Below are 27,263 nucleotides of genomic sequence, written 5' to 3'. Positions count from 1 at the left end.
CCCCTATAATGCAAATATTGTTCTGTTTGGATTGGTCACACAGTTCTCTTAATATTATTTCATTCCTGGAGATCCTTTTATTTCTCTCTGCCTCAGATTCTCTGTATTCCTGTTCTCTGATTTGTATTCCATTAATGGCCTCTTGCCCCTCATCCCATCCAGTCTGCTCTTAAGTCCCTCCAGAGATTGTTTAATTTCTGTATTCTCCCTCCTAATTGATCCTTTAGCTCTTGCATATTTCTCTGCAGCTCCATCAGCATGGTTAAGATCTTTATTTTGAATTCTTTTTCAGGAAGATTGGTTAAATCTATCTCCCCAGCCCTCTTGGTGGTTGTCTGGGTAATTCTGGACTGGACCAAATTCTTCTGCCTTTTTGTGGGGATAGAGTTGTAGGCAGGTAGTGCATGCATCAGCTGGGAGAACACAGTCCTTTCCTGCTTGCTGGTCACCTTGCCCTTCTCCACTGCCTGTGTCAGTTACCTGCACACCTGGAGCAGCCACCAGATTAATCGCCTAAGTTACCATGGGTGGGGCTGCCGTCAGGGTTTTCCAGAGCCCTGTGGGGATTGGCAGGTGTGTGCCAAGTCTGCTCTCCTGTGAGAACAGTGCCCCTTTGCACCTTGCCTTGGATTCCTCTGCCTGTGCCTGGCAGTTGCGTGCCAGCGGTGGCCTCTGGGTCTGGCCTGGGTGGCTGTGTGCTGGGAGGAGATTCTGGGCAGTTGTTGTGGGTGCAGCTGCTCTCCAGCTGCTTCGCTGCTTCAGGCGTGCATGGGTGCTCTGCCGCTGCGGGTGCGTGTGGCAGGTCTACAGCTGCTCGGCTGCTCTGTCAGGACCATGCAGGTGGGGGAATGAATGGCATGCTGCTTATCACCATGAGGGACTTCAGAACTCCCCTGCCTCTCAGGGGTCTGGGGCACCTGAAGCTCCTCAGAATTCCCAGCTTGCTGGGCTGAGTGTGCCGGGTTCAATTCCATCCAGCTGTGAGGCCCCTGTCTCTTTAAGATTTCCAAAAAGCACTTGCTTTTCTTTTGTCCCAGGGGAGCTGGCTGTGGGCACCTGCTCGCAGATTTTACTTTTCCATTTCTCTAATATCCAGCACACCATGCAATGTGTGTCTGTGCTCCCAGTGTGGATTACTAGGGCTGGTTATTTAGCAGTCCTGTGCTTCCACTCCCTCCCACTACAACTCCTGTTCTCCTGCTAGTGAGCTGGGGTGGGGGGAGTGCTTGGGTTCTACCAGGCCACGGCTTGTATCTTACCCCCTTTGTGAGAATGCTGAGTTCTTGAAGATGTAGATATTGCATGGCTATTGTACTGTATCCACTGGTCTCTCTTTTAGGAATAGTTGTATTTGTTGTATTTTCAAAAATATATGTGGTTTTGGGAGGATATTTCTGCTGCCCTACTCATGCCACCATCTTGGCTCCTCTCAGTGTTAATGTTTTATGAACTTATTTTAAATCTGGGATCATCTTACTTAGCAGCAATTTACACATTGCCCCTGGTTAAATTACCTTAATTTAACTGTGTGTTTGTAATTTCAAAAGAAATAGCTGGCAGGTTCAGAGCAAATAGAAGTGAGTTCTTCAGAGTAAAGAAATTATCTTCAAAAAAAATAGTCTGGAATGCATTACCCCTGACTCCAAACCATATAAAGTTTTAGAGGTCTGTAATATCACTTTTATCAAACCAAAGAAAATTTTCCCTTACTTTGGTAGGAATTTTATATAAATTAATGAATCATTGTCACTTCCAATAATAAGTGTCTGAATATTCCGCATGGCATATGTTTATAGAGTAAAAATGAGGAAAAGAGGAACAATGGAAATGTGGTTGACAGGATTTATATAAATTTTAATTACTGAAATTTGAAGTTTTTAACAGAGAAGCTAGAAAACAGATTTAGACTATTAAATTTGTCATCAGGAAGTATTAAGATTCATATATACTAGAATGGGATATTACTCAGTTCTGGAACAATGTAAGAATGTGAAATGGATGAGGGCAAGCTAGTTTACTCAGTGCTTCTGGGGCTGTAGTTTTCTGGAGAAATACCATTAGTTAATATTGGAACATTTTCATTGGTTTCATATATTCTTTCTAACCTATGGTACATATTTGGACTGTAAATGAACTATTCATTACAAACACGTGTTCAGTAAGCCACATATACTCTTGCTATCTTTATAAAGTCTCAAATCAAAAGGACCCCAGTAAGTATTCTGAAAAGGAAGAAACTGAACAAGTAGTTCATGGATTTTTATCATCACTTTTCTTCTGTTACAAAAAGAGGTAGATTACATACATAATTTCCCTTTAAAGTACACAGAATAGAAACAAATATCAACATTTTAATGCTTAAAAATGGGTATAAAGAGAATTGCCTTGCCTACCCATTTTTAAAAATTATTTTTCATGTTTGAGAAGATGTATCTATTACATTTACTATGATTATATTATTAAGTAAAATGCAAGGCATGTTGATGTTCTGCAAAATCTCTCTGCCAACAAAGCAGTAACATATTATTATCTTCATTCAAGTAGTTTTAGTAATTATTTTATTAATATTTATTATACTTTATATTAATTTATTCACCAATAGCAAGTATTATTAACTCCTATGTCCTAGATTTTAAATAAGAAATGTTTAATTAATAAGTTTTTGGGAAAAAAATAACCAGCTCTTGCTTTGGAACATTTTTCTGTTTTAAAGAATTGACAAGACCAATTCTACAGCAAATAAGTTCACACTCACACAAATAAAGAATATATATATATAACCTTTTCAGAGTTAAGGCTCTTACTCTATTATTTTTGCAGGGTAAGAAATTCTAGACTGAAAGGTTTTTTTTTTAACTTAAATTACTTCGTGATGTAGCTCCCTGTCTTCTGATTTGCATTGCTTCCAATGAGAACCCAGTTATCGTTTCTTATCTTTGTTCTTTTAATGTTAATTGTATTTTTTCTCAGGCTATTTTTTCTGTTAATCATTGATTTTAAGCAATCTGATGATGATATGATTTAGAGTAATTTTCTACATATTTATTGTGCTTGGGCTTTATTGTGCTTCTTGGATTTGCAGGTTAACAGTTTTCATCAAATTTTAAAAGTTTACACATTAATTTCTGCAAATGTATTTTCTGTCCATTCCTATCTATTCTCCCTCACGACTTCAATTACAAATATATTAAGGAATTAAAAATTACTTTGTAGATCACTGATGCTGTCTTTATTATTTTTTCAGCCTCTTCTCTGTATGTCATTTTGAGTATTTTCTATTGCTGTATCTTCAAGCTCACTAACCATTTTTCTGTATTTTCTAATCTGTTGACACTTTCTAATGTACTTCTTCATTTTAAACATTATAATTTTCATCTCTTAGCATTTCATCTTTTGCCTCTTTTTTATCTTAATGTCTGCACATATTATGCCTGGTAATTTTTTTAGCTTTCTAAAATGTGGAATACAATTATAATAACATTAATTGTCCTATCTTCTAATTGTATCGTCTGGTAGGCTCTGGGATGGTTTTGATTCATTGATTTTCCTCCTCATTGTATGTTATATATATTGTTTCTTCAAATACTACTAATTTTTTATTGCATGTCAGACTTTAAGACTTTTATCTTATTTTGGTCTGCATATATTTGTGAAAATATATCTTGAACTTTGTTCTTGAATGCAGTTACATTACTTAGAAACATTTTGATCCTTTTTGATTTTGTTTTTAAAATTTTAGGTGGGACCAGAATAGTGTTTAGTCTAGGACTAATTTTGCCTACTACAGAGGCAGAACCCTTCTGTGTATGCTACCCAATTTCCTGCAAATTATGAGTTTTGTTTTTTGTTTTTTTTTTACTCTTGCTTATGTGAACAGGGACTATTCCTGGTCTGTATGAGCTTCAAGGATTTCCCCCTCTAATTCTTTCTAATGGTTCTTTCTTGAACTTAGGTAATTTCTCAGAATGTCTGCACTGGATAACTACTTTGATTTTGTTAAGGTGGCCCCTATACAGGACTCCAGAGCTCTCTTCTGTACTCCCCCTGTGAATGCTAGTTGCCTAAGCTTCCATCAATTCCCAGGTCTATTTCCTCAATTCAGAGAAGCTACTGGACTTAATGTTGATCCCTTTCTTATAATACAGCTGGAAATTTCTTTGGACAGGCAGCTGTGTATTCAGAAGGCTCACCTCTGTTTCCTGTGTCTCCAGAATCACTGTCTTTCACCACTTGAGTCAGTGTCTTGATCACCATTCTTCCATAGATGTTCCCCACTTTGGGGGATGTTATATATTTCATTTGCTGCAAGTAGAAGTTCTAACATTTACCTTTAATCTAGCTGAGTCTATTTATTAAAAAAAAATTTTTTTTGTGGATAGTGTGTAGTTTGGGTCTTGTTTTTCCAAAAAAATCCATCCTGATTATTTGTGCCTTTTAATTTGAGGGTTTATACCTGTGCTGTCAGATTGAAATATGGCTGTCAGACTTGATACATGCTGTCGGTATAAAATACAGATCAGATCTTGATTTCTCAATACAAAAAAAAAGGTGATGCATCTCATCAATAAATTTTTCTATTTCAAAAATTTTGAGTTAAATGTATTATTAGAATTATTTTTACCTGCTTTTTACCTTTGAAAATGTGGCTGTGAGAACATTTCAAAGTATATATCTAAGTTACATTATATTTTTATTAGGCAGTAGCATATTAGACTCTCCAACTTGGGTAGGTTTTAGGCCTTGTTTTCTGTTTTCCTCATTCTGAAACACCTGCTGACATCTTTTTTATTAAGGTATTATTGATATAAACTCTTATGAAGGTTTCACTTGAAAAAACAATGTGGTTACTACATTTACCCATATTATCAAGTCTCCACCCATACCCCAATGCAGTCACTGTCCATCAGTGTAGTAAGATGTCACAGATTCAGTATTTGCCTATATGCTACACTGTTTTTCCTATGATCCCCCACCCATGTGTACTAAACATAATACCCCTCAATCACCTCTCCCTCCCTCTTCACTGGCCCTCCCAAACCCCTCCCCTTAGGTAACCACTAGATCCTTCTTGGAGTCTCTGTGGCTGCTGCTATTTTGTTCCTTCAGTTCTGCTTCATTAATCCACTCCACAAATGAGGGAAATCATTTGGCCCTTGTCTTTCTTTGCCTGACTTATTTCACTGAGCATAATATCCTCCAGCTATATCCATGTTCTTGCAAATGGTAGGATTTGTTTCTTTCTTATGGCTGTATAGTATTCCATTGTGTATATGTACCACTTCTTCTTTATCCATTCATCTACTGATGGACACTTAGGTTGCTTCCATATCTTGGCTTTTGTAAAAAGTGCTGTGATAAACATAGGGATGCATATGTCTTTTTGAATCTGAGAAGTTGTATTCTTTGGGTAAATTCCAAGGAGTGGGATTCCCAGGTCAAATGGTATTTCTATTTTTAGATTTTTGAGGAACCTCCATATTGCTTTCCACAATGATAAAACTAACATATATTCCCACCAGCAGTGTAGAAGGGTTCCCTTTTCTCCGCATCCTCGCCAGCATTTGTTGTTCTTAAGTCTTTTCGATGTTGGCCATCCTTATTGGATTGAGGTGATATCTCATGGGGGTTTTAATTTGCATTTACCTGATGATTAGTGATGTGGAGCATCTTTCATGTGTCTGTTGGCCATAGGAATTTCTTCTTTGGAGAACTCTCTCTTCATATCCTCTGACCATTTTCTAATAGGGTTATTTAGTTTTTGGGTGTTGAGGCTTGTAAGTTCTTTATATATTTTGGATGTTAACCCCTTGTTGGATATGTCATTTAAAAATATATTCTCCTCACCTGCTGACATTTATGCTCAAGTTTATTTAGACCTCAACCATCCTCAAAGCCAAACTAGCTCTGTTGATCTGGTACTCTGGTTTCATGGCTTCCTTATATTTTGGCCTAGTATTTTCTTACATTATCAGGTCTTTGATGCTTTTATGGAAGCTTACAAATATTTTACCAGAAATTTTTTAATTTATTGGAATGTACTTCATATATAATACTATATTGATTTCAGATATGTAACATGTGACCTGATAATTATATACATTACTTAATGCTTAACATAGTAAGCATAGTTACCCACTGCTACTATACCAAGATATTACAGTATAAATGGCTAAAGTCTCCGTACTGTACTCCCATTCCTATGACTAATTTATTTTATGAAATTTGTACTTTATCCCCTTCACTTATTTTATCCATCCCCTCATTTCCCCATGGCAACTGATAGTCTGTTGTCAGTATTTATGGGTCTATTTCTTTTTTGCTTGTTTTTATTTTTAGATTCTACATATAAGTGAAAATGTTTTACCCAGAATTTTCAGTTGACTGTTTTCTTTGGAAAGGTGTTTCTAGATAACCTAGCCTTTAATTTATTACAGGTAGAAAGGTGAGAGAGTCCAGCAAGTTGCTTGTTGAATGAGTTTGCTAGGGTGGCTGTAACAAAGTGCAAAAATGTGGAGGTTTAGAACAATAGAAATTAATTTTTTCATAGTTATGTAGGCAGGAAACTTGAAGTTAAGGTGTCAGCAGGACAATGCTCCTTCTAGGTGTGAGGGAAGGATCTCTTCTATGCCACTTCTAGTTTCTGGTTGCCTCAGGCATTTCTTACAGATGGCTGTTTTCTCTCTGTGTCTCTTCATAGGATGTTCCCCTATGTTCTTGCCTATCTGTGGGCAGATTTCACCCTTTCTAGGACACCAGTCAAATTGGATTAGGGCCCATGCTAATAACCTCATTTGAACTTAATTACCCCTGTAAAGACCTTGTCTCCAAATAAAGTCACGTTCTACATTGCCAGGGGTTAGAACACTAACTTGTCCATTTTGTGAGACACAGTTCAAACCATAATGCTCACCAGTCCCATGTCCTCTTCATGGGTGTCCTGAAGGAAGACTTCCTCATCTCCCTTGCAGCTAAGTTCAGACTAAGTGCTTCCTTCTGGCCAAAGGAATGTGGATAGAAGTGATGTAGACCATTACTAAACCTAGTCATAAGGCATCCTGTGAGTGATATGCTTCACTTTTACTCTTTGTTCATTGGTTGGCTGGATGTTGACAACATTGAGGAGGCCCTGGAAGATGTCAGCAACACAAGGTGGAAAAGCCAGATCCCAAACTAGGGGAGGCTAGTTGGCAAAATCCGCTTGGACTGTGATGCGAGTGAAAAACATGCTTATTGAATGAAGGAATAATCAATGGTGTGTCCTACTCTTACTTCTGTTAATGCCTTTTGATTCTGCTTTTTGATACCAGCATCAAAATATCCCATTTGAAAAACACTCTTTTTCCTCAACACCCTGCTTTGTCAAGTTATAGCATGGTAAGTTTTTATGGCAAACAAAACACTTCAGTGAAAGAATTCTCCTTCTCTGTTTTCCTAACAGTTAATATTGTCAAAATATTAAAGTTTAATAATAAAGTTTAATAATAAAGGTAGTTCCATTCACCTTATATAAAGCATGGAGGCAGTATTTGGTATGATGGTGCTGCTGCTTATTCAGCAATGGATGTTATCATATGTAAATTAGATTCAATCTTAAAGGATCAATTTAAAAGATATTATACTTTATCAAATTTATTATAAGCTCTTTGCCTTGGAAACATGGCAACTATAATCTTCTTAAGTTTTAGAAGAAATAGGACACACATACACACACCTCTATGTAATGCTGGGTTTTGTCACAATATAAAATATATCAACTTCAACGTTTGCATTTCTACAATATGCTAAGTCAATTCTAGATCACAGAAGAAGTATGTTCATTGAGTCTGGTGCCAAAGAGTAGAAAGTAAATGAAAAATAAGAAAAAAAAATGAACGGTATCAGAAAATAATGGTAACTTATAAAATTCTTGTGTATGTTTTTTTTAAATGTTTTCAAAGTAGGTCACTTTTTCCTCCATGTCATACAAACCCAAAAACAATGCCATTTTTAAAACTTGTGATTTGACTTTTAAAGAACACTTTATTTCATCTCTTCTACCTTTAAGGCAGGGATTATTTCTGTTCGGTATGGTAATGACTTACTATTCTTTTTTGGATAGCTAAATTATTCACATACATAAAATATTATCAGGTTATGACTACCTTGTTGTGGAGGGTATATATTTTCATTTCTAGAAATAAAGTTCTATTATATTGTAATAGAAAAAGTTTAACAAGTATAACTTTCAGTGTGAGAAAGAATTTACATGGGTGTTTTAAAGATAGAAGATGGCATTAAAGAATTGGAGGAGAATTAATCTTCCATGAAGAGTAGCAGAAACATATTTCTTTGTAATATTTAAAAAACTAGGCAAGGCAGAACATTAAAAAATCAGTGTTAAAAGGGAATTTAGTGTACTCGGGGATATGGAACATAAAGCCTAAGATACCTATTTTAGCCTTCACCAAGTTTTACTGCTTATTATGCTTGCTGGAAAGGAGATGGCAAAGAAGTATATCTCTTAAAATATTTTACAGTATAAAGGTTTGCCTTTTACAGTGGAGCTAGGGTGTATAGAACCACTTTCTCATTTTATGGGAGTACATTTCTGATAACCATCAATGACATATGCTTGTACAATGCAACATTTGCTGGAATAGATATATCACTTAGACTATCATTTAAAAATATATATTCAGTGGAAAAGACTGCTAGTGATTTGTACTAGTTTAAACCTATGATGGACTGCTATGCCCCAGTGCTTATGCTTTTTGAGTCAACTTAAGGTAGGTTCTCTGGGAACTGACAAGGAGAGTAATCAAGCGGTAATGTCAAGATATTATTTTGTTTCAGACATTTTAAATGGTCAGGAGAGAATATTAGCTGAGCAGCTGCTCAGGTCTTGGCAATTGCAGCTAACTAGAATAAATTTTGTGCATGAATTTATTTGTAAATTGAAGTAGATACTAGAATGATGATTTCAAAGAGCTTGTTTGGTTGCAAAATCTTGGAATGTGCAGTTACAAATGAAATGATTATTTATAACATACTTGTAATTGTGAATTATTAGTTTGTATCCAGCAGGTATAAGCTCTGTCATCAGCCATGTTCTGGCAGTGGGAAATTATTGTTTGTGATCCACACTGTCCAAGTTCTGTAACGATGGTTGATACAGCCAAACAGGGTAATTGTACTTCCTTCACTTTGGACTTTGTAGCCACTGAGTGGAATATAAAATATTGGCATAAAACTCAGTATATTTGATAAAATTTCTAAAGCAGATTAAGAACTGCCTGCCCTTGATACAGTTCTACAACACTAAAAAATTAGAATTAAATAAAAATTCAAAGTTTGTAGCATCAACACTCAAGGCGAACAAAGGTTCATTCTATAAAGACTAGTTTATGAAAATTTAACTAGTCTTTTATGAAGTGTCAGTGTTGTCACTAAAATTAATTAAGGTAAACAACACTCTAGATATGCACAAAATTGAAAACTGTTTAACAGTTGCTTTAAGTGTTTGAAAATCTCTGCTTCCAGCCAGATTTTACTGAACTCCATCTGAAAAAAGTCCTAAATTTGGAGATCTCAGTCTCTCCTCAACACCTGTGGTCTATTTCTCTTATGTTGTCTCTTCTCAACCTGCCATTTGTCAACCTATCTATCCCCTTACTCTTAGTTTAACAGTTCCTTCCTGGTTCTACTTTTTCCCTCTACTCCTTGTGCTTCCACCATCCTCACCTAACTAGTTAGTTTTCTATCACAATTCAAAGCAGCCACTGCCTGTTTCTAATTTGGGTTCAAAAATTGTCTTGCATTGGTGCGGAACATTGCTTGCTTATGCAGACTGGTGCTATCTATACAAGTCATGATTTTCATTCTAAGCGGGGCCCTCAGTACTCCTCAGTGTTACTTCTACTTGCTCTTAGTGGTCTCCTTTTCCATTCTTTTCCAAAACAGTGCAGCAGAGTGAGAGCATGGATGTTAGTGATAGACCTTGATTCATATCCCAACTTCAGCACTTTTTATCTGGGTGACCTTGAGGAAATTATTAACGTCTTTGATCTTCAGTTTCCATATATGTGAAATAGCAACAATAATTCTTATCTTATACAATTTCCTTAAGGATTTCAGATAATGTAATGGAGGTGATTTAGTGAATAAATTGATAATTAATGGTCACAATTATTCTTAAGCTGCTTGGTCCTATGTCTCTAAGAGTTTACTGGGGTCCTTAAACTTTCTACATTTCTCTAACTACCTAATCATCAGCAGATGATATTGCCTTTACCTTTTGGAGAAAATACAAGTTATCAAGTAAGTACTTAATTTCCCTCCCCTTCCACTTCTGTGCATAACTATGATGTTACCTATCATTTCCTTTTCTCCTGTTTTAAAAGAATCTCTGTTTCATGCTCTTTCCAAAGGCCTCAGAGTCAGTAAAACACAGTGATTAAGAGAACAGTCTTTAGTTCCAGCTTCTTGAGTTCTAATTTTCCCTCTACCACTTGGGCCAGGTTTTTAACTTTCTGTATTTCGGGTTCTCCTTCTCTAAAATGGATATAACAAAGACATGTACCTCATAAGGTTCTGAAACAGATTGCACTGATTGAAACATTCAAAGCATAAAGGACACTGCCTAGTTTTATATACTATGAACTTCAATTAGCCATTATTGCTACTTGAAATGTTACCACTTCCTGCCTCAGCAAAGTCTCAGATCACAAGTCAAAGTCTAGCTTAGGAGTTAGACCTCCACTGAAGTGATGTTCTGTTGTTGGCATCTAGTGAAGAACATGTATTGTTGTTCTTAGAACACTGGCTGGCAAATATAAGATACTACATAAAAAATAAGAACTATTAATAAAAGTTCAAACAACTAATTGTTGGACACCTAATTTATTCTTATATTATAGTTCAAAAAGTAAATAAAACAGTTAATAACTGAAGTGCATTTACATTACTTCTAGGCTTTTTCCACAACAATAACTTAATACTATAAAATAGAGCCAGAGAACAACACCCAGCAGCACCTGGAATGTTCCAATCACAATATTCAACAATGGTAAATAAAATGTCTGTTATAACCATATTTATATTTAAGACAAGAAAGAGGAGCAGCACAATTAAGGTGTTTGGCTCTAGATTAAAACTGAGAAGATAACTGAGGCTGTATTATGGTAAAGTAAAAAAAAAAATCTTAAAAAAAATGGATGGCCTTTGGTGACAATGGATTAATGAATTCAAGATCCAAATTTTTCATTTTTCAAGTTCACTATCTTTGTGAACTTGAACCACTTGTTATGTCTGGGCTTCGTTTATCCTATTCTATAAGGAGAGTAGACTAGATTAAAGGAACTCAATATTTTTGTGGAAAAGAGTTATTTTTTATTCAAAAGTGTTGGTGATAGTCACCACGGACACTGGGAGGTAAGGAGACAGAGAAATCTATAGGAAACAGAAATCCATCTATCTGGGAATGGAACCAATATTGGGTTTTGTCAAGTGCAATCTCTTTACCTTGGAAACTGAGGTTGGTAGGTGGAGAAATCTTATGGATAATTAGAATGGCGGACAAAAATTTCTGATCTGAATCAAAAGCCAAGGACCATCAGACAAAATTGGAACTCAGCAAAATAATTAATATCTAAGCTAATTCATTATTTTAAAATGCCTTTATTGAATGCTATAATTACATTTTTATATTGAAATATAGTTGATATAAAATATTATATTTTTTAAAAATTTATTTTGGATTCATTAATATACACTTACATGAGCAACACTGTGGTTACTAGATTCCCCACATTATCAAGTTCCCACCACTTACCCATTACAGTCACTGTCCAGCATAGTAAGATGCTATAGAATCACTACTTGTCTTCTCTGTGCTATACTGCCTTCCCTGTGCCCCCCTGCCCCATATTACGTGCACTAATCATAAAGCTCCTTTTTCCCCTTATCTCTCCCTTCCCACCATCCTCCCCAGTCCCTTTCCCTTTGGTAACTATTAGTCCATTCCTGGGTTCTGTGAGTCTGCTCCTGTTTTGTTCCTTCAGTTTTTTCTTTGTTCTTATACTCCACAGATGAGTGAAATCATTTGACACTTGTCTTTCTCCACCTGGCTTATTTCACTGAGCATAATACCCTCTGGCTCCATCCATGTTGTTGCAAATGGTAGGATTTGTTTTCTTCTTATAGCTGAATAATATTCCATTGTGTATATGTACCACATCTTCTTTATCCATTCATCTGCTGATGGACACTTAGGTTGCTTCTATTTCTTATTTCTTGGCTATTGTAAATAGTGCTGCAATAAACATGGGGGTGCATATGTCTTTTTGAAACTGGGCTCCTGCACTCTTAGGTTTAATTCCTAGGAGTAGAATTTCTGGGTCAAATGGTATTTCTATTTTTAGTTTTTTGAGGAACATCCATACTGCTAAACAAGATGGTTGAACTCATTTACATTCCCACCAGCAATGTAGTATGGTTCCCCTTTCTCCACATCTTCACCAACATTTGTTGTTATTTGTCTTTTGGATGATGGCCATCCTTACTGGTGTGAGGTGATATCTCATTGGGGTTTTAATTTGCATTTCTTTGATGATTAGCGATGTGGAAGATCTTTTCATGTGCCTGTTGGCCATCTGAATTTCTTCTTTGGAGAAGTGTCTGTTCAGGTCCTCTTCCCATTTTTTAATTGGATTATTTGTGTTTTGATTGTTGAAGCTCATGAGCTCTTTGTATATTTTCAATGTCAACCTCTTATCAGATATGTCATTTATGAATATATTCTCCCATACTGTAGAATGCCTTTTTGTTCTACTGATGGTGTTCTTTGCTGTACAGAAGCTTTTCAGTTTGATGTAGTCCCACTTGTTCATTTTTGCTTTTGTTTTCCTTGTCTAGGGAGATATGTTCATGAAGAAGTTGCTCATGTTGATGTCCAAGAGATTTTTGCCTATGTTTTTTTCTAAGAGTTTTATGGTTTCATGACTTACATTCAGGTCTTTGATCCATTTAAATTCATAACTTACATGCAGGTTTTTGATCCATTTCAAGTTTACTTTTATGTATGGAGTTAGACAGTAATCCAGTTTCATTCTCTTACATGTAGCTGCCCAGTTTTGCCAACATGGGCTATTGAAGAGGCTGTCATTTCCCCATTGTATATCCACGGCTCCTTTATTGTATACTAGTTGACCATATATACTTGTGTTAATATCTGGAGTCTCTATTCTGTTCCACTAGTCTATGGGTCTGTTCTTGTGCCAGTACCAAATTGTCTTGATTACTGTGGCTTTGTAGTAGAACTTAAAGTTGGGCAGCAAGATCCCCCCTGCTTTATTCTTCCTTCTCAGGATTTCTTTGGCTACTCTGGGTCTTTGTGGTTCCATGTGAATTTTAGAACGATTTGTTCCAGTTCATTGAAGAATGCTCTCAGTATTTTGATAGGGATTACATTGAATCTATAGATTGCTTTAGGCAGGATGGCTATTTTGACAATATTAATTCTTCCTACCCAATAGCATAGGATGAATTTCCATTTATTTGTGTCCTCTTTAATTTCTCTTAGGAGTGTCTTGCAGTTTTCAGGGTATAGGTCTTTCACTTTCTTGGTTAGGTTTATTCCTAGGTATTTTATTTTTTTGATGCAATTGTGAATGGAAATGTTTTCCTGATTTCTCTTCCTGCTAGTTCATCATTAGTGTATCGGAATGCAACAGATTTCAGTGTATTAATTTTGTATCCTGAAACTTTGCTGAATTCATATTAGTTCTGTAGTTTTGGAGTGGAGTCTTGAGGGACTTTTATGTAGAATACTATGTCTTCTGCAAACAGTGACTTCTTCCTTACCAATCTGGATGCTTTTAATTTCTTTGTTTTGTCTGATTGCCATGGCTAGGACCTCCAGTACTGTGTTGAATAAAAGTAGAGAGGGTGGGCATGCTTGTCTTGTTCCCAATCTTAAAGGAAAAGCTTTCAGCTTCTCACTGTTAAGTATAATCTTAGCTGTGGGTTTGTCATATATGGCCTTTATTATGTTGAGGTACTTGCCCTCTATACCCATTTTGTTAAGAGTTTTATCATGAATGGATGTTGAATTTTGTCAAATGCTTTTTAATCATCTATGGAGATGATCATGTATTTTTTGTCCTTCTTTTTGTTGATGTGGTGGATGATGTTGATGGATTTTAGAATGTTGTACCATCCTTGTAGCCCTGGGAAGAATCCCCCTTGGTCATGGTGTATGATGCTCTTGAATTCAAAAATAATTTTGTTTGCTAATATTTCATTGAGTATTTTTTCATCTATGTTCATCAGGGATATTGGTCTGTAATTTTCTTTTTTTGTGGTGTCTTTGCCTGGTTTTGGTATTAGAGTGATGCTGGCTTCATAGAATGAGTTTGGAAGTATTCATTCCTCTTCTATTTTTTGGAAAACTTTTAGGAGAATGGGTATATGTCTTCTCTAAATGTCTGATAAAATTCAGTGGTGAATCCATCTGTTCTAGGGGTTTTGTTCTGGGTAGTTTTTTGATTACTGATTCAATTTCATTGCTGGTAATTGGTCTACCCAGATTTTCTGTTTCTTCCTGGGTCAGTGTTGGAAGGTTGTATTTTTCTAGAAAGTTGTCACTTTCTTCTAGGTTATCCAGTTTGTTAACATATAGATTTTCATAGTATCCTCTAATAATTATTTGTAGTTCTGTGGTGTCCATTGTGATTTTTCTTTTCTCATTTCTGATTCTGTTTATGCATGTAGATTCTCTTTTTTTCTTAATCACTCTGGCTAGGGGTTTATCTATTTTGTTTATTTTCTTAAAGAACCAGCTCTTGGTTTCCTTAATTTTTTCTATTGTTTTATTCTTCTCAATTGATGTAAAATAATTTATTGGTTTCAAATACGTATCACAGTAATTCAACAGATATACACATTATTAAATCCTTACCCCAACTGGAGCAGTTACTGTCAATGTAGAAAGATGTTAAAGAACTATTGACTTTATTCTGCATGCTGCACTTCCATGCCCATGACCAACTTACATATAATTACATTTTAAAACAACATTGAACTCTCTGTGGAAAGCGTATCTAAATTATTTGATTTAGAAAATTTCATTTTATGTTTAAAACTAGTGAAGAAAATGTACGGTATTTTTCTTAATCATCTTTTAGTTAAACAAATGGCACTGTTTAGTGAAAAATAACTTTTGAATGAAGTTGAAATGATTTTAATAACTAACCTAGTGTTCAAGTAAAGCAAGTATAATTTATCATATATATGTGGATTACCTTATTTTATTACTCTATTGATTGTGACTGAATTATTACCAAAGTAAGATTTTTGTTTTATTTTCCTTAAATTTTATTGTTTCCTCTCACGTTTATAAAAACAATTTTTAGTGCTAAGCACTTACATCCATTTTATCATAAGGAAACTGGGGCTCAGAAAAATTACTTGTCCAAGGGAAATTACTCATCTAGTACAGGTTAGAGCGAGAATTTATGTCCAAGTTTCCCTGACTCTGAAATCTGTGCTTTTACCTACCAGGGACTCTACTCTTACATAATTATTTCACAAGTATTTATTGAGCACCTATAATGTTTGCAATGACTCTCTAGGCACTGGATCTACAGGCATGAACAAAACATGCCCAAATCCCTGCCCTCTTGCAAGGTGGAGGCTGGGGGACAGAAATGAATAACTCAACTATGCAATGTGTTAAATTATAATGATGCCAAAGAAAAATAAACCAAGGAAAGAGGATAGAACATTCAGGGAATGATTGCTATTTTAAATAGGATACTCAGGGAATAACACTCAGAGAAGGTAATATATGAGCTAAAACGTGAGGGAGTTAAAGGAAACTTGTCATGGGGATACCTAGGAGATGAGGATTCCAGGAAAAGAAATAGCAATTTTGAAGGCACCGAAGTGTGGCAATGCCTATAAATTCAAGGTATATCAAGGAAGCCAGTGTGACAGAAAAGAAAATAAGTAGGATTGTGGAAGATAATATCACAAAGGCACTGGGAGTCATAAGTCATACAGGATAAGACTTTGTAACCATTGCAATTACTTGGACTTTTCTCTGAGTGAGATAAGAGGCTACTGGTGGATTTTGAGAAAAGTGCCATGATCCGATTTAAATTTATCAGTTTTGAGAAGATTGTAAAGGGGAGAAAGGGTAGAAGCAGAGCAACCATTGTGGTGTTTATTGGCAATAATTCAGGAGCCTTGGAATAATGATTATGGAGAAGATACTGGGAAGTGATTGGGTTCCAGATATATTTGGATGGTAGAGCTAATGGCATTTGCTGTGGATTCAATGTGAATTGTGAGAGAAACTTTGTAAGGAGTTTTTTTTTTTACTGAACAATTACAAGTTTGGAGTTGTCCTGACTTGACATAGGAAGAGGAGGTTTGGAGGGAGGATAAAGATTAAGAATTCAGTTTTGGACATGGTAAGCTGAAATGTCTGTTAGACATCCAAGTGGAGATACGATGTATAATTGGGCTTGGGGTTTAGGGAAGAATTTCAGGCTATATTGGGAGATACCAGTTATAGCAGAGACCAAATGAAAGTGGGGATATAAAAGATATTTGAGGATTGAACCTTTGCATATCTCAGCTCTCAGCATTCAGAGGTTGTAGAGAGACGATGAGGAAACATCAAAGGAGAATAAGTATGGTAATGAAAAAAGGAGGAAAACTGGATGGTAGTGACCTGGAGTCAAAGAAAATGGTTACAGATAGAAGTGTCCAATGATGCTGAGGGATCAGTAATATGTGAACGGAAAAGAGACCATTGGGTTGACCAACATGAAGGTCACTGGTGATGTCAACACGAACAGCTTGTGGTGAAAGCAAATCTTCAGTAAAGTGGATTTAAGAGAGAACTTGCAGAGGGGTTTTCCCTTAAAGGGAAAGAGTGGATTTAAGAGAGAACTTTTGAGGGGTTTTCCCTTAAAGGGAAAGAGATGTATCGGGTGTTTCATTGATGTGGTAGGGGGATGAGAAATGAGATGACAAAAGAATCTTTTATTTTTAAAAGTGAGATTAATATTTTTATGTGTTGATGGAACAATTCAGAAGATGTAGAAAAATTGATGATGTGGGAGAGAGAAGTGATGATTTGCTGGGGCAGTGTTCTTGTGTTGGAGAGAGCAGATGAGATTCAAATGCAAGTGAAAAGGCTGGCCTCTGCTGGGCCATTTTAACCAACAGGAAGGTGGAGCAGTGGGAACAGATTCCAGTGTGTAGGGAGGATCGTGGTGATAACCTGTGGATGTTTTCTTCTGAAGTCGTCAATCAGTGGCTCATAGTAAGACGTTGCTATATAATGTTACATTGAATTATACAGTATCCAAATGAGGTAAGTAAATCTCAGGTATCTTGAATTGGAGACTTACTGAATTTAAAATTTAAAATTTAAAATTTAAAATTTAAAATTTAAAATTAAGGACTAGAATGTGGCATTAACTGAGAGTATAACCTTGAAAATTGTAGCAGATTCACATAATGGCTGTTAAATAGCTTCTTTTTTATTGCTATAATAAAAGTTTACAGTTATTCATGGAAAGAGCTATTGTTCTCTTTTAGGTCTTTTTTCTTCAGAAACATGGAGATGGTAATCATTACTATCAACCTTATCTTTGAAGACCAAGGACAGCAATAAATATATTTTTAATGTGCAGGTTAAAATCATCATAGTATGAATAATTTCTATTCTATGAAGAATGAGTGACTTCTCAGTGACATGAGTCTGTGGACTATGAATGAAATGCACATTTGTGCATGAAAATTATGGATTACAACCATCTGATAACACTTATTGTCAAACAATTCTAACAGTTTCTCTTGCCTTTGGGAGTTAAAATTAAAGCTTAACAAAAATAAGGAAAATAAACTTGTCATTTTCTCTATACTTTCTGCCAAAAAAGACAGAGATCTGTATTTTACCTTTATGTTAGCAAGTACCGAAAGAACTAATAATGTGGGCTCTATCTAAGAGGAATATTAGCAAAGTTTGCTAAAAGAAAAAGCAAAATAGTGTACACCTAAGCAACATTTAGAATGTTCTGCAAGCTTAAAAGGATGTTTGGAGTTAGGTTTTAAAAACACTGGGATTTAGTGTAATAAGTTTGGCAGCAAAATCAGTACAGTTCATTCAACTGATGAACTGATGCAGACCCAGCTGACTAACACATACCATGTGTTTGTTTTGGCAGAGAATTTGGAAAAATAATTTAGAGAAAAAAGTTATATTATTCAACAGATTTCACTTTTGTTGTTGTTTTGTGAGATTTAAAAAAAAAATTCTAATCAGACCTGCAAAGGTAGAGTTCACAAAGACCTTCCATTGATTGGAACCATATCTGGACTTTTCACAGAAAAAAAAAGATGGAAGAGAAAAATTTACTTATTTCATATGTTTCTCTTAATTACTCACTTCTCAGAAATAGATTTATGACTAGTTGTTTCTCAATTGATACCATGTTTATGAATTTATTCTGTCTAAAACAATAGTTTAAATGCCCCTTAACAATATTTCTAATGTAATCATGGCAAATAGAATCTTCTTTTAAACTTTGATGTCCAAGAACAGCAAAGCATTTTGCAGTATAGATTAAGTATGCTTTTCTAATACTTTGTTGTTAATACATAGATTTGCTTTTTTTTGTTGTTCAGACATAATATTAAAGCTTGTTTCTTGCATAGATTATTTGATTATTGCTGTTAGGTTACCAAAGTGTGTTGGACTTTATTAAAGTCTTGGAATTCTCAATATTTACTAAAATCCACACACATTAATGACATGATGTACCCAAGGCTGGAATGAATTCTGATTTCATGGGTTGAAAGTTGCTTCATAGGTTTTTCTAACCATTATAAGGTAGATATGTTGAGTATACTCCTAAATTGGCTTCAGGAGCAAGACATACTATTTTCCACTATGGATTACCTTGAATCCTGTGCCAGGTTGCTGGACCACAAAATTCAGGAGATAATGGGTTATTATGGTCAATGAAGTATGAAAAATTCTTAAAGCTAGAGGCAGTTCAGTACAGCATATATAAATGATCAATGCTATTACATAGGAAAGAGCTGCAGACTGATGAAATAAGCAACTGATTCTCTAAAGTTAGCATAATTGAAAGTTACCCAATCTGGGGAAGGAAATAGTCTCTCAGGCCATGGAAAACACAGGCCTCCCAACACCAGGGACCCAAAGAAGACAACACCAAGACATATGATAATTAAAATGACAAAGATCAAGGACAAGGACAGAGTATTAAAAGCAGCTGGAGAGAGAAAAAAAGATCACCTACAAAGGAAAACCCATCAGGCTATCATCAGACTTCTCAGCAGAAACCTTACAGGCCAGAAGGGAGTGGCATGATATATTTAATGCAATGAAGCAGAAAGGCCTTAAACAAAAAATACTCTACCCAGCAAGATTATCATTTAAATATGAAGGAGGGATTAAACAATTTCCAGATAAGCAAAAGTTGAGGGAATTTACATCCCACAAACCATCTCTACAGTGTACTTTGGAGGGACTGCTCTAGATAGAAGTGTTCCTAAGGCTATATAGCTGTCACCAGAGAAAATAAAACCACACTAAAGGAAGTAGACCAATTAATTACTAAGCAACTACAAAATTAAATCAACTACCCACAGAGCCAGTTAAGGGATACACGAAGAGTACAGAGTATGAAACCTAATACATAAAAAGTGGAGGAGGAAAAAAAAGAAAGGAGAAAAAAAGAACCTTTAGATTGTGTTTAAAATAGTATACTAAGCGAGTTAAGTTAGACTTTTATATAGTAAAGAAGTTGCCCTTGAACCTTTTTTAATCATGAATCTAAAGCCTGCAACAGCAATAAGTACATATCTTTCAATAATCAACTTCAATATAAATGGACTGAATGCACCAATTGAAAGACATAGAGTTACAGAATGGATAAAAATCAAGACCCATCTACATGCTGCCTACAAGAGACTCACTTCAAATCCAAAGATATACACAGACTAAAAGCAAAGGGATGGAAAAAAAGATATTTCATGCAACTAATAGGGAGAAAAATGCAGGAGTTGCAGTACTTAGAAAAAGTAGAACTCAAAACAAAGAAAGTAACAAGAGACAAAGAGGGACATTACATAATGATAAAGGGGTCAGTCCAATGAGAGAATATAACCATTATAAATATCTATGCACCCAACACAGGATCACGTACATATGTGAAACAAATACTAACAGAATTGAAATGGGAAATATAATGCAATGCATTCATTTTAGGAGACTTCAACACACCACTCACTCCAAAGGACAGATCGACCAGACAGAAAATACGTAAGGACACAGAGGCACTGAACAACACATTAGAACAGATGGACCTAACAGACATCTACAGAACTCTACAACCAAAAGCAACAGGATACACATTCTTCTCAAGTGCACATGGAATATTTTCCAGAATAGATCACATGCTAGACCACAAAAAGAGCCTCAGTAAATTAAAAAATATTGAAATTGTACCAACTAACTTCTCAGATCACAAGGGTATAAAACTAGAAATAAATTGTACAAATAAAACAAAAAGGCTCACAAACACATTGAGGCTCAACAACATGCTCCTAAATAGTCAATATATCAATGACCAAATAAAAACAGAGATCAAGCAATATATGAAGATTAGTGAAAACAATAACTCAATACTGCAAAATCTGTGAGACACATTACAATACAGGCTTACCTCAAGAAAGAAGAACAATCCCAAATGAACAGTCTAAACTCACAGTTATTGAAACTAGAAAAAGAAGAACAAATGAGGCCCAAAGTCAGTAGAAGGAGGGACATAATAAAGATCAGAGCAGAAATAAATAAAGTTGAGAAGAATAAAACAATAGAAAAATCAATGAAACCAGGATCTGGTTCTTTAATAAAATAAACAAAAGAGATAAACCCCTGGCCAACTTATCAAGAAAAAAAGAATCTACACACATAAACAAAATCACAAATGAGAAAGGAAAAATCACTATGGACAACACAGAAATACAAAGAATTATTAGAGAAAACTATGGAAAATTATATGCTAACAAATTGGATAACCTAGAAGAAATGGACAACTTTCTAGAAAAATACAACTTTCCAAAACTGACCAATAAAGAAACAGAAAATCTGAACAAACCAGTTACCAGCAATGAAATAGAACTGGTAATCAAAAAACTACACAAGAAGAAAACCCCTGGACCAGATGGATTCACCACTAAATTTTGTCAAACATTCAGTGAAGATCTAATATCCACCCTCCTTAAAGTTTTACAAAAAGTAGAAGAGGACAGAATACTTCCAAACTCCTTCTATGAGGCAAGCATTACTGTAATATCAAAACCAGGCAAAGCCACCAAAAAAAAAGAAAATTACAGACCAATATCCCTGATGAACATAGATGCAAAAATACTCAACAAAATATTAGCAAATGGAATTCAAAAATGTAACTAAATGACCATATATCATGATCAAGTGAGATTTATTTCAGGGATGCATGGATGGTACAATATTTGAAAAATCCATCAACATCTTTCACCATATCAACAGAAAGGACAAAAATCAGATTATTTTCTCAATAGATGCTGGAAAAGCATTTGACAAAATTCAACATCCATTCATTATAAAGACTTTCAACAAAATTGGTATAGAGGGCAAGCACCTCAGCATAATAAAGGCCATATATAACAAACCCAGAAGCAACATCATACTTAACAGTGAGAAGCTGAAAGCCTTTCTTTTAAGATTGGGAAGAAGGTGAGGATGATCACTCTCATTCAACATAGTTCTGGAGGTACTAGCCTCAGCAATCAGACAACACAAAGAAATAAAAAGCATTCAGATTGGTAAGGAACAAATTAAACTCTCACTGTTTGCAGATGACATGATATTGTACATAAAAACCCTAAAGAATCCACCCCAAAACTACTAGAACTAATAGATCAATTCAGCAAAGTTGCAGGATACAAAATTAATACACTGAAATCTGTTGCATTCCTATACACTAACGATGAACTAGCAGAAAGAGAAATCAGGAAAACAATTGCATTCACAATTGCATCAAAAAGAGTAAAATACTTAGGAATAAAATTAACTAAGGAGGTGAAAGATCTATACCCTGAAAACTACAAGACACTCCTGAGAGAAATTAAGAAGATGCCAAAACATGCAAATACATCCCGTGCTTATGATAGGAAGAATTCATATTGTCAATGGCCATTCTGCCTAAATCAATCTACGGATTCAATACAATCCCTATCAAAATACCAAAAGCATTCTTCAATAAACTAAAAAAAAATGTTGTAAAATTCATAGGAACCACAGAAGACCCAGAATAGCCAAAGCAATCCTGAGAAGGAAGAATAAAGCTGGGGGGATTATGCTCCCCAACTTCAAACTCTACTACAAAGCCACAGTAATCAAGACAATTGGGTACTGGCGCAAGAATAGACCCATAGACCAATGGAACAGACTAAAGAGTCTAGATATTAACCCAAGCATATATGGTCAATTAATATACAATAAAGGAGCTAATGGGGGAAATAACAGCCTCTTCAACAACTGGTGTAGGCAAAACTCGACAGCTACATGTAAGAGAAAGAAACTTGATTATTGTCTAACTCCATACCCAAAAGTAAACTCAAAATGTATCAAAATGTATCTGAAAGACCTGAATATAAGTCATGAAACCATAAAATTCTTAGGAAAACATAGGCAAAAACTCTTGAACATAAACATGAGCAACTTTTTTCTGAACACATCTGCTCAGGCAAGGGAAACAAAAGCAAAAATGAACAAATGGGACTACATCAAACTAAAAAGCTTCTGTACAGCAAAGGTGTACCATCAGTAGAACAAAAAGGCACCCTAGAATATGGGAGAATATATTCTTAAATGACATATCCAACAAGGGGTTAACATTCAAAATATATAAAGAACTCACATGCCTCAACACCCAAAAAGCAAATAACCTGATTAAAAAATGGGCAGACGATCTGAGCAGACACTTATCCAAAGAAGAAATTCAGATGGCCAACAGGCACATGAAAAGATGCTCCACATTGCTAATTATCAGGGAAATGCAAATTAAACCCCCATGAGATATCACCTCACACCTGTTAGGATGGCCAACATCCAAAAGACAAGGAACAACAAATGCTGGTTAGGATGCAGAGAAAGGGGAACCCTCCTACACTGTTGGTGGGAATGTAAATTAGTTCAACCATTGTTGAATGTAATATGGAGGTTCCTCAAAAAACAAGAACAGATTCAAAAAGACATATGTACCTCTATGTTTATTGCAGCACTATATACAATAGTCAAGTCATGGAAGCAACCTAAGTATTCATCAATAGATGAAGGGATAAAGAAGATGTGGTACATATACACAATGGATTATTTTTCAGCCATAAGAAGAAAACAAATCCTACCATTTGCAACAACATGCAGAAAATTAGAGGGTATTATGCTCAGTGAAATAAGCCAGGTGGAGAAAGACAAGTACCAAATGAATTCCCTCATTCGTGGAATATAACAACAAAGCAATACTGAAGAAACAAAACAGCAGCAGACTCACAGACTCCATGAAGGAAAGAGCAGTCACCAAAGGGAAGGGGTAGGTGAGGGAGGGAGAAGGGCATTAAGGGACATGACGATTAGTACACATAATGTAGTGGGGTCACAAGACTGTATAGCACAGAGAAGTCAAGTAGTGACTCTATAGCATTTTACTATGATGATGGACAGTGACTCCATTGGGGTGTGTGTCTGGTGACTCAATAATGTGGGTGAATATAGTAACCACAATGTTGTTCATGTGAAACCTTTTTAAGACTGTATATCAATGATATCTTAACAAAAGAAAGAAAGATAAAAAGCAATTACATGAAGATGACTTCACTTTTACTTTTTGATGTCCTTGGACAAATTATTAATTCACTGTGAGACTCAATTGGATTTGCATAAAAATGGGGATACTGATACCTACTTAATTTGCTAGGTTATTAAAAAGATAAAATAAATTGTGCAGTATGTATTGTACTTGGTTCAGGGGAACTTTCCTTTCCATCCACTAGACTGCAGCCTTGAGAGTAGGATTTCAGGAATCTTTCAAATCACTGATCCATATTATGTCCTTAATAATAAATGTTCAATAGACTGAATTCCCCACGCTCCTTACTATTAATAAAATAGACATTAATTTTGTCTTCTAGTGAGTGCCAGGAAAGCTATGAAGTAAAACTTAATAGTTTTCTTTTGGTTTTTATTGGTTTTTAGGAAAACATTGAGTGTTAACAATCCCTAAGATAGAGGAAAGAAGTCAGAAATAGCTAGTGACTGCCTAGAAATGAAGAGTGTTGAGTTAAAGATGGTGATGCAATCACCAATAGTGAAGAGGTTGGTCAGGTTGGATGGAGAAGTTAAGTGCAGTTGTCACCATATTCTCACAGGTGTAGAGAGAATATTCAGGGAGGAGAACCTACAACTGCCAGACAACGTGAGAGGTGCATTTTATCTAATATGTACAATTTCTGAGATTGGGTTTATAGTTGGGTTTAAGGTTGACACCTTTATACACATACAAACACACACACAGACACATATACCCACAGGCACTATTACTGATCTGAAAGCTTTCATAGGGTTCCCAGAGATCCCTGACACAATCCTACCCCAAAGGGGCTCTCTATCCTCAGCATACCTACCTGATGTCTCTCATCATGCTTTGTACATCATAATGAACAATTAAAATTTAGAGGGATTTGAATAATTATGTGAATTAAGGAGAAGCATGATCAAGATTAGAATGGACTAGGCCCTTGTCCTGCATGGGCCTTTGCTGGGAAACAGCAGTTCTGTCACATTGTATTTCAAGTCCAACATCCTGTTTCCAATGCATATCTATCAGCACCTTCACCATTATCTTTTTATAAAGAACTTCTGTTGTTTCACAAACGTTTTCTTTTGACTATAAAATTTTGATTAAGCAGTGAAGTTTGATTTATTGTTAGAGAGATCAAGGACTATTTTTTATCTGCTCCATGCCAAGTGGGTAGTGTGTGGTAGAGTAGGCAGTAGGTATTTATTGTTTTTCAAATACAATTTTTTTCCAGTCACACATTCACTGGGAATCATGAATTCTACAAGTAGATTTATTACTAGGTCAAAATACAGTGGTAAATTCATTAACAATTATTTTATCATCTCCTCCATTCATTGCATCCATTGTACAATCAGGGTCTATTAAATAAAAAAAGGAGGAGGACATACTGAAGTCAGCAAAGTAAAACATGAAATACAGAGTTAACAATTAACTGGTAAATCTAGAGTATTCAGGCAAAAAATAAAAGGCTTGTTTGGCTATGTTTATTGTCCATACTTTCAGTTATTTCCTGGCCCCTTTACTTTGGGCTATATTGGTCAAGGATAAAAGTGACTCAGAGATCTGTGGTTTGATTTGATCATGAAAAATAAAAATGTTTCTCTTCAAAAAATGTTTCATGGTCTCATAGTTTGTGGACTGGTGCTAATGCTGAAAATTCAAGACTTTTGCTTTTGTAATTCTTAGTCAATTGTTAATGCTTGCCTTAGGCAGTGAAGTCCTAAAAAATGGGTTCATTAAGTAGCAAATACCTCTCAAGTTGGATGAACAGAACAGTTTTAAAATGTGTATTTGATCTGGCCTTTCTCTATTATTTGTTAACCCCACAAAATGTAGATTTTTATCTCCAACTTCTGTTCATTCATTCGTGGCTACTTGAGGAAGTAATTTTTCTTTTCTTCACTTGCATAGAACTGCAAGATCATTGTTGGTAAAACTTGGCCACTGCTTAACAGAAGCAGCTTGTTTATATTACTTCCTGTGTTTTTTAAAGACCAGCATTTATTATTCCTTAAGAAGTCCTTAACAGTGTTCTTTCTTAGGGTTTTTTTTTTTTATGGAGGAATGTGTCATGGACTCAATTAGACTAATAATTTCTTGTCTATGAGGCCATAATGAATTTATTCTCTACTCAGAAGCTTTTAGAGAAAATTACTCAATATTAAAAGGGGGAAATCAAAATACAAGAAATCTTTTCTGAGAGGCTGTATCTCCCAGATTCTTTTCTTAAAAAAATCCATTTGGATATTTAAAATAATCCTCATGTATTAAATTGAGGCTCTCTACTTGAATCTACCTACTCTTTTAGGAATAAAAGGTAATGAAAATTCTCTGTTGGCAGAGTAAAGAAATGTTAACAACCCTGTCTAGTAGTTGAATTTAGGCATATTAACCTGTAACTATGTTGCCAAAACAAATGAAAATTCATTACCTGCTATTGGAACGAATTTAGTAAGGTGACACTTCATTTTTGGGGCATCATCAGGGGAATGAGTTATTCTACTTAAGTGAATTTTCCACGTAAATGCTTCAGAGTCACCTTTGTAAAACATATTATCAAGGCATGTTGGTTTTGTGCTGAAAACCTTCAGTAACTTCTCATTTTCTAAGGAATAATGCATTGCTTTATAATCTACCATTCCAGCTTCATCTCCCTTCAATTCTCCTACCATCTATGGTCCACTTCACTTTGCTTACCATTCTCTAGACTTACCACTCTTGTTTAATTCTTTGATTCCCAGATGCTACTCCATGTAGCCCATGACTCCACATCAGTTTCCTAGATTTCTTTTCTGTGTTCTCATAGCACCAGTACCTGTTTCCAATACAGAAGCCAAATCGTATAGTGACTTTTTATTTCTATGCGAGCTTCTCCCACTAAATGGAAGTGAATAGTGGTTGGGGAACATGACCCCTTCACTTTCATATTTTAATCTTCATGCCTTTAGAGTTTCCTACAGTGCCTGACACATGACAGTACTATATTTATTTCTTGTGAGTAGCAAATTGCCAAAAACTGGGTGGTTTTAATGGTAGACATTTAAATTTCTTGGTTTCAGGTTCCAGAAATCTGACATCGAGATGTTGGCAGGGCTGCCCTCCCTCCAGAGACTGGCTGAGGATCCGTTCCATACCTCTTCTAGCTTTGGTGCCTGCCAGCAGTCCTGGGCATTACTTGGTTTATAGCCGTACCACTTAGTTCTTGCCACCATCTTTACAACACCTTCTCCTACACGTGTCTGTTTCAAAACTCCGTCTGCCTTTCTCTTATAAGGATATATGTGATTGCATTTAGGGCCCACCTGGAAAATGCAGCATAAGCCCTTCCTCTACGGATCC

General features: G+C 35.5%; 1 long non-coding RNA gene across 1 annotated transcript in view; it reads right to left on the bottom strand.

Annotated features, from left to right (window-relative positions):
• Window positions 1–26,733, bottom strand: part of LOC140845448 (uncharacterized) — a 38,050-nt gene extending 11,317 nt beyond the window's left edge. The window contains exon 1 of the long non-coding RNA XR_012124199.1: window positions 26,638–26,733. This is a non-coding gene — a long non-coding RNA (uncharacterized lncRNA). The remainder of the gene's footprint in view (window positions 1–26,637) is intronic.
• Window positions 26,734–27,263: the final 530 nt, after the last annotated feature.

This window comes from Manis javanica, chromosome 13, assembly GCF_040802235.1.
Source record: "Manis javanica isolate MJ-LG chromosome 13, MJ_LKY, whole genome shotgun sequence".
NCBI classification, from domain to species: Eukaryota; Metazoa; Chordata; class Mammalia; order Pholidota; family Manidae; genus Manis; species Manis javanica.
This window is presented reverse-complemented; position numbering and strand designations above follow the sequence as displayed.